This window comes from Nannobrachium achirus, assembly GCF_963921795.1.
Source record: "Nannobrachium achirus genome assembly, chromosome: 9".
NCBI lineage: Eukaryota > Metazoa > Chordata > Actinopteri > Myctophiformes > Myctophidae > Nannobrachium > Nannobrachium achirus.
In genome coordinates this window covers 42,403,958-42,413,896 of record NC_137818.1, presented here as the reverse complement: position 1 = coordinate 42,413,896, position 9,939 = coordinate 42,403,958, and positions in this window count along the sequence as shown.

Genomic DNA, 9,939 nt, shown 5'->3' with positions numbered 1-9,939 from the left:
ACTCGCTGACATCACACTGACATCACTCCCTGTACAGAAGGAAGGTTACAGAAGGAAGGAAGGAAGGAAGGAAGGTCACTCAAGTGACAAGGTTGTTCAGGGTAAATGCGACCTTCGGTCGCAATAATGTTGTAACAGAGTATTACTACATTGCAGTATTGAAACTTTTACACATTTGAGTACTTTTCCCACCACTGGCTACCAGGTAAACATCACAAGACGGAAACAATGGCTGCTGACCAAAACACAGAATTTCACCCACTGCTATAAACCTGTAAAACTGTGATGTGACAAAATAAAACTAATTCTGATCTGCATCCTCTGAAAGATGATGAGACTGATCTGTGTTTGCAACAGCGTGCTCTCAGCAGGTGAAGACTAAAAAAAGGCACCTGTCACCTTGTAGAAGATCAATAGATAATGATGGGGACTTGACACGTTCAAAGCTTGGGGCTATTTGCCCTCAAAGCAAAACTCCATTTCATACCAATCGCACCAGAAGCGTCTGAGGTGATGAAACCGCTCGCAGGGTCAACACGCTGCAATGGTCGCATGTAATCATTCTTTCTATTTCTGTTTCCTGTCTGTCCCCGATTCTGGATTACTCTCTTCACTGAATCACTGGCGCTTGCGCGCGCGCACACACACACACACACACACACGCATGCACACGTGACGCGCGCACACACACACACACACACACACACACACACAAATATGATTCAAATTAAATCGGAAATGTATCCACCATTATTTAGTTCAGGGGTCTTCAACGTTTTCAGGCCAAGGCTGCTCTTTTTTCACCTCCACACCCAACCTATTTGCAGAAAAGAGCCGATCTACAAGCTCTCAAAGCCTCGCAGCGCAAGGCGTTGAGAGCTTGTAGATCTGCTATTTTAGGCCAAAGTTCTCCTCAGAATAGGGATGCGAGGGTTCAAGTTGTTAATCTAAAAGAATTATCCTATCACACAAGGATTTGGCGGCCCCCCTGTAGTAACTCTGAGGACCCCCTAGGGTTCCCGGACCTCCTGTTGAAGACCCCTGATTTAGTTGTTGGGTAAAGTATACCAACAATAAACACAGAAGGATAACTACAGTTAATACTATAAATCTGAGGTATCATTATTACTATTATTGTCATATCAGATGGAGTGATGGCCACCATTTTAGGTGCTTGTGTGGTGACATTATGTCCCAGTGAAGCCATCATGTCATACAAAGCTGTTTTCATTTCCATTATCAAACTAAAGATACTCAGATATCACACACACTTCTTATGCGTCTGTGTGTTTGCTTTTGATTGATATTGCCTCCATAACGTTTTGATTACAACCCAGTTCCCCCTTGCACTCTTAACATGATGCCCCCTTGTGGTCAGAAGAGAGGACAATGGGGAAAGGAGATTTATTATCTCAGGGGTATCAACCTCCCTCTGGAGTCCGCCTCCGCAATGCAACTAAAAAGCTGATCTGAATAGGGAATGTGACTCTGGCTGACACGCTCTGATAAAGTGTCTATCTAAATTGTTTATCGGCCTCATTCCCTCATTTCTCACGCGGGGTCTGTAGAGAGGGGGAAATTAATGGGGAACCAAACTTTTTTACTGCGCATTGCATTCCATTGTAAATGAAAAATGACAGTAATATGGTTTCATTCAATAATAGAAAAGAATTCAATAAAGTAGTTAGGTGTGATATAGCGGAGCAAGTGCCTGGCTGGTGTGTTACTGCCGTCATGCCTCTGTTTTTTTTGTGTGTGTGAGCGTGTGTGTCTGCGTGTTCACGCGCACGCGTGCATGCGAGCGCGTGTGTGTGTGTGTGTGTGTGTGTGTGTGTGTGTGTGTGTGTGTGTGTGATTCACAAATGTATGCCCACAAATGTATACCCTGAAGAAGGCACTTTGTGGTGAAACCTTGGTGTTTAACAAATTCCCATTGCATCGTGGCAAGTGGCAAAGAGTTTGTGCAAAGAGTTATTTTGTTCTTTTAAACTTTGATCTTTTCACCGTGGCAGGTGAAGCTGTCATAAGCCAATGCGGTTCCACTGACTCTTCAAGAAATACTATCAAAGGAATGAAAGAACATTTTTCATCCTATACATGGAAACCGCTGTGGGCTGTATCATTCAGCCCACAGCAGTCAGCCACCTTTTTTATGCTCCAGAGTACGAGGCGAGGATTGAGGGATGTAGGAGCATCTATAGGCCCAGTATGGCGTTTCTCCACTGTTGTGGCTTACTGGAGATTTGTCTTAATCCCTGCCCTTAAAATCCCCATTTCATTTTCTTCCGTTTAAATGAACCTCTAGAAGAACATGCGGTCAGCTAGTCACTATACATCCTGAATGTTGCTTAACTCTGAGAGTTACGGGTCCATTTGTTTCCATGAGTACACTATACGATTGGAAGAATATACACTCAGGAGTTTACTGTGTAGTGTGTTTTTATACACACACACACACACACACACACACACACACACACACACTTGCGTGCATGTGAATAATGAGTTTATGGTCAAGTTATAGGCAACTTCTTATATCCACACAACAACTCTAAGGCAGGGGTCTTCAACAGGGGGTCCCCAGAATTATTACAGGGGGTCCTCCAAATCGTTGTGTGATAGAACCTTTTTTTTCCTTCTTTTTTATATTTACCACTTGAACCCTAGCGTCCATATTCTGAGAACTTTATCCAAAAATAGCAGATCTACAAGCTCACAACGCCTCGCGCTGCGAGGCGTTGCGAGCTCGTAGATCGGCTATTTTCGGCAAAGACGTTTGGTGTAGAGGGGGAAAAGACATGAATCCAAAATACACTGATGATTATGCCTTCAAACGATGAAACTATATGGTATCTATGGTTGTGGGGGTCCCTGCTTCATCTCTCTCTCAACTAAGGGGTCCTTGGACTGAAAACATTGAAGACCCCTGCTCTAAGGTATATTAATGACATAGTTCAAAGTTGAAAACAAGTGATATTCCCCTTTAAGTGGTTTGACATAACACAATTTTTCTTCGAATAATGGCAGAGATTATGCGGTTTTATTTAAAGCCTTTAGGTTACCGCCACGCAGAATCACACGAAGGAAGCCATGCGCTGACTGACAGACGAGGCCGGGGACAACCGATGAAAAAAACTGCTTCCTCTCTTCCTTCCTTCCTTCTTTCCTTCCTTCCTTCCTAACCCCCGTCTCTGTCGTTCCTCCTTCCTGCCACACAAGGGCTTTCTGTGAAAATGTATTGATTTCTCCCCCTCTCCCTCTCTGTCCCCCTCTCGCTCTCATTCTTATTCTCTCAGTACCACTTCAGAAGAGCCGAAAAAAAGCGAGGGGCAACACTTCATCCAGCGTGTCATAAATAAAGGGCTGGTAGATATTCAATCGACTGATAAACTGACATCCTGTATCAGCCAAAGTGAAAGTCAATGGAGGAGCAGCTGGGAGCGCTCTGTGCACGCACACACGCACAAGCACACACACACACACGCCCATGTGTGCATAACTGCATGCAATGTGAAGCCATGCTGAAACGCACATACAGTACATAAACAAATATGCAAACAGAAGTGCACAGTCTGCAAACACACACAGTTTGACTTGCACATACACAAACCCAAATACTGTAACACACACACACACACACACACACACACACACACACACACACACACACACACACACACACACACACACACACACACACACACACACACACACACACACACACACACACACACACACACACACACACACACACACAGGTTTGCTATTGCTACTTTGTGGGGACATTCCATTCATTTTAACCCTAACCCTAACCCTTAACCTAACCCCTAAAGACCTTGTGTGGACGTATTAATTTGTCCCCACATGCTTTTTTCCCTGGATTGTACTATCTTTGTGGGGACATGAGGTCCCCACAAAGATAGCTTTGCAAGCCCACACACACACGCTGCAAACACACACAGTTTGACTTACACATACACAAACCCAAATACTGTAACACACACACACACACACACACACACACACACACACACACACACACACACACACACACACACACACACACACACACACACACACACACACACACACACACACACACACACACACACACACACACACACACACACACACACACACACACACACACTCTAAATGTTATGATCAATGGGAATAATGGTTCCAATGAAATCAACTGACCCGTTATCGAACGCTGTGTTGTATGTCTGCATGGCACAAAGCATAACGCGCAACAAATCACAAATCTAGCGAGCATTACAGCGTTAGACAAAACGTATTGATTGTAATTATTTGAGGTCTTTCTCACCAGTCCCCAGTGGTAGCCAATAGCCATTATATCAGTCACACTCCGCTCCGAGTGCTTTCTGCATTAGTGCTGCAGGATTTTACAAACTATTCCACATGGAGCAATATCTACACATAGTGCTTATACCTTCAATTTCCAAATACAACATAACACAACATTGACATTATCCCATTCAGAACGGGTACACATTATTGCGTGTCATTATTTTATGCTTTAACTATTGAAAAATAGCAGATATACAAGCTCACAGCACGGTACCGAGTGCCTCGCTGCAAGCTTGTAGATCTGCTATTTTTGAAAAATCGTGAAATTTGAATTTTGACCCGATTCTATAAGTGTCTTTTGAATCCTTCTAAGGTTTTTAGAAAAACCCTATTTTTTGGCCACGGACCCGCATCTCAAAATATTTAGTTCCAGGGACCACCCAGAAGCAAAATTTGAGTTACAAACGTTCGCTTTGAAAATTCATAATTATATCCAAAGATTTGCAAAAATGTTCACGACTTTTTAAAAAATAGCAGATCTACAACCTTGCAGCGCGGCACTCGGTGCCTAAATGGGTTATTCTCAAGTAAATAAAATATGGATAAAATATGATTAGGCCTACTCCCTAACAATAAGCTCTCCTCTCCTCTCCTCTCCTCTCCTCTCCTCTCCTCTCCTCTCCTCTCCTGTGATCTAAGGAGTCGAGTCTATCTAGCCAAGCTAGCTTATTATCTTCCCCAGTGCACCCTTATCTGAATGGATGTGATGTCAGGCGACTATCTATCTTCCTCTGTCTTTCTTCAGTCTGTGAGTGTGTGTGTGTGTGTGTGTGTGTGTGTGTGTGTGTGTGTGTGTGTGTGTGTGTGTGTGTGTGTGTGTGTGTGACGTGTGCGCATCTGAAATATAGTAGCCTAACCAGTTGATTGGAGTCGGCATGTGACATTTTGAGGGTAGTGATTAGGGTTAGGTTCAGGATATAAGAAATGGGCAATGCAAAGGTTTGCAAAAAAAACTGTGTGTGTGTGTGTGTGTGTGTGTGTGTGTGTGTGTGTGTGTGTGTGTGTGTGTGTGTGTGTGTGTGTGTGTGTGCAGATGCATGTGTTTGTCTCCATCTTCTCAAACCACCTGTCTGTTTCCTATCACAGGCAATTTGTTTGGCAGTCAGTCAGTCTCTTCCTTTAATGGCCTTCTCCATCAACAATCTATATGCAATTTATTCTGGATCAGGGCCCACTTGAAAACCCACTGCCGTGTTAAGTGGTCAGATGGGTGGGCCGCATGCATTTTCGGAGCAATCAATAGATTGTATTCCGACTTGGATCAGTGGAATATACTTTGAAGTTCCTATTCATCAGTATCACAATGAAGATACATTTTTCAAGGTTTTAAAGAAATATGACCTTTTTTTACATTATATAGTCAGGAGTGGGGCGCCCGCTGGTCTACTGGTCCGGGCGCATACCACTTAGGCATTGCCACATGGCATTGAACCTGGCGGCGGCGCCTGTTCGATTCCCGATCCGGACGACCTTAGCGGCGTGTGACTCCCCATCTCTCACCCCATTTCCTGTCAGTCTACTGTCCTATCAGCTATCAATAGCCCAAAAACAAATCTTAAAAAAAAAGAATGAGTCGGGAGTAAAGCGGATGTTCTGCCTCCTCTCCACTTCTTCGTCTTTGAAATCATGCAAATTTGTTCTAATGTTTATAATAAAAAATAATCAAAGCCTATATAGCTTGCTGCTTATCAGAAATGGAAGTTCAAAAATACATATTAAAGGTATCTTTGTGAAATTAAATGATAAACAGATGACAGCTTCCTTCCTCTGCTTTTGGGAGATGTAGTTCCAGACTCTTTATGGCATTCTGAGTGTAACGAAGGCTCTCACTTACTCTCACATCATACAGGCAGTTGATAGGTCGCCATAGTTACTCACTGAATGTTGGTACTCCATATATGGAGATGACCTCATACACTCCATATTTGGACCAGGACGATCCTTTCTGTAGAACTCCATATATGGACATAGCTGACTTATCGTGACATCAGTTAAGTTCTTACCAGGCTACATGAGACTACCTGTATGTCGGACAGAACGAGGGACAAATCATATTTAATAGTGTAGCTTCCTTTGGTGTTTCCTAAGTAACTTGTATTCTTAATTATGCTCATTAATGTGTTTTTACTTACCAGTTACATTCATTAACCTCAATTAGCCTGGGAAAGTGGTGGCGAATATTAGATGTTATTCCCCACATGACAGAGATGCTCTATTGTAGGTGGGAGTGGGTGTTTGTGTGTACGTAGTAGTACACTGTACCTGGTGTGTGTGTGTGTGTGTGTGTGTGTGTGTGTGTGTGTGTGTGTGTGTGTGTGTGTGTGCACAAGTAATGGAATGATAATTGGAGCTGGGAATAATTAATCAGTCGTTAGTGAGTACACTCAAAATTAATGTGTTGTTAACACGAATGTGACACGGCAACGCGCAAATGCATGTAGGCACGTGTGTGTGTGTGTGTGTGTGTGTGTGTGTGTGTGTGTGTGTGTGTGTGTGTGTGTGTGTGTGTGTGCGCGCACTCACCCCTCAAAAAGTACACGTGTTGAGGGAGAGCCCCTGTTGATGTCTCATTCTGCCAAGGGATAATGCTGGACAACATGAGTGATAGCAGACTGGAGACGAGTGTGTGTGTGTGTGTGTGTGCGTGCGTGCGTGCGTGCGTGCGTGCGTGCGTGCGTGCGTGCGTGCGTGCGTGCGTGCGTGCGTGTGCATGTGTGCCTCCGTACATCCATCTATGTCCATCTGTCTGTGCATAAGTGCATTTGCAGACACATTGGATTGTGTGTTTGGGGCAGATATACTGTACACCCCAATCAATGAATCCTCTTCATCAAAAATGAAACAATGCTGACATGCCAAAAAAATAACCTACATGAGAGAGAAATTAATAATACGCGTGTGTGATTCTTTTTTTTTCTTTTTCTTTTTTTGCCACGCTGCAGTTTTGTGATGATTAAAAACAGGACGACGCGGCTGATGAGGGACGGACTGGAAGTTTAGCAGGTTGGAACAAAAGGGAGGCGGGAAGCGAAAGATAATAACAGCCTCGTTGGAGAGGGTTCAGTCCCTTCAGTCGTGTTAACAACAAGTACAGTTTACAGGAGAGACCAGACAGAGAGAGATAGATGAGCGAATACTGGAGGCGATAAAACACACCAACACACACACAAGAGGATCCAAGAACTCCACCAACTCTCTGTAAACTTGTACTAAATCCAGCACATACAGGATGGATTGCTCCACTTCTTCTACAGCACAGTATAGAACATGCACGCGCACGCACACACGCACGCACTCACACACCTCCCCTCTGCAATGCGTCCACGTTGAACAAAAGGATATATACCAACCAGGCTAAATACGCCATCTGAGCGGCGGAACCGAGACCCCCCCCCCCCTCGCTCCCACCCACAATCTCTCTGATTGGCCGGTTTAAACCGCTGGATGCATTCTAAAGAGGGGTTGTCCCAACGGGCCCACAGATAATGAATGTCCTCTATCTACCCGGGGAGAGAGAAGAGAGAGAGAGAGAGAGAGAGAGAGAGAGAGAGAGAGAGAGAGAGAGAGAGAGAGGGGGAGAAGGAGAGAGAGGAGCAGGCTACGGTGCACTCTCTCCCACGCGTTGTGCCACACTTGTTCTCTCCCTCTTCCTTTCGCTATACTCCGGCTTCCGCCTTCCGTTCTTCCATTCTCGCTATGCCACTGCCCCACCTTCCCCATCCCTGTCTCTCCACTCTCCCTCTCTCTCTCTCTCTCTGTGTCCCTCGCTCGCTCCGTCACACGCGCACCGTGGTGAACTCACTGACCGTCTGCTCCGCTGGCCCTGACATCCATCCATATATATACAGATTGTGACCTTCAGACGGCTGAGAGCATCCAGTGCTACTGTAGAGCATGGTGGGGGGAGGGGGGGGGAGGGGGGGGGGGGGCTGGAGCAGGGCTATCCTCTCCGCTGCTGGTGGTGATTTACGTACATATTAAAACCAGTCAACGTCAGGGACGTGCAGGGAATGTTAGAGAGGCAAGGGGCTGTGATTTCTAAAAGGGCTTTTTGGTGAAAATATTGAAAATAGCAGACCTCCAAGCTCACTGCGACGCGTTGTGAGCTTGGAGGTCGGCTATTTTTGGTGCTTGATACCACACTAAGCTAAGCATAAAAAAGGCAATACTAGTGGAGAGGTGACGTACAGCATTTCTACACAGAGAGGGCAATTCTTTCAACATAAGATAATGCATTCAAGTTCAGGAGAGTTGACTTTGGACAAGGCAACTCTCTTGAATGTTGCCTTCAGGTATGGCATGGAAAGAGGGCATTTGCATTTATTTCACCACAGAGAAAACTGCCTTCATGGTCTGGAGAGAGGGAACCTTTTACAGACTGATAAAAGGGCAGGGGCTCAAGCCCCCTTTGATGTTTATGTGTGCACGTGCCTGCTCAACGTTCAGGTCGTTCAGGTGGGGGAGTATAGGGGTAGAATGTCACCCATGTGATGACATTCTATTGATTTGGAGGGGGGGGGGGGGGTTGTAATAATCCTATATGATCTCTCTTGTTGTATTGTCCGATTTGTCATTTCAAACATCATACTTGTCTGACACTACTGCAGGTGGCTGGGGTTTATGTAATGACCTCTCCCAGGATTGAACTAGTTTTACCCTCCTACCCCTCTATTGTTTTGTCTCATCTCGTCTAATCTCATCTCATATCATATGATCTCATATCATCTTAAAAGGGTAAAGTTGCCCTATATGCTATAGTAACAGAGCCAACAGTGTAATGTTGCAGGCTTCATGTATGTAGCATGCTCGGAGAGTGCCACAGCAATCAGGCAATCAATAAAAATGAGAAGCGCTCTCATTAAGACAACTGTAAGGTGTGGTGAACTTTATCGATCCCCGAAGGAGAATTCTGTCATTGCACCAGCAAAAAAAGAAGGAGGGAACATAAAGCAATAAGGATATAAGTACAATAACAAGATTAGGCTAGAAGGTATGCTTGCAAAGTGTGGTACAGACACACAGATGTTTGCAGGATACAGATTTATAGACTTAAAACACCAGATGGTCGGCGCGAGATGTGCTCATTACTGGCCATTCAGATACAGAGCAGATGTGCCATAGTACACATAATCGCTATACATATTATTAGATGTCCAGTTGCATTCAGTGCAAGTACAGATTAGGGATGGGATGATATGAAAATTTCATATCACAATTATTGTGACAAAAGAAATCACGATTTACAATATTATCACGATCATCAAAATCCATTATCCTGGGGCGGAACATTTGCCAAAAAATAGCAGATCTAAAAACTCACAACGCGTCACGTTGTGACGCATTGTGAGTTTGTAGATCGGCTATTTTTTGGCAAAGACATCTGATAGAGAATAAAAAAAAGACTGTATCAAGTACGTATATTATAAGTACCTTTTACCAATTATAGAGGGTTTAAGTGGTACCGGATATGCAGCTCGGCAAATAAATGGTGAATTGATCTCAGTGCATGACGGAGGATGATATCACGATAGATTACATCTCCACGATACGATTATCGCGAGTGGTTTT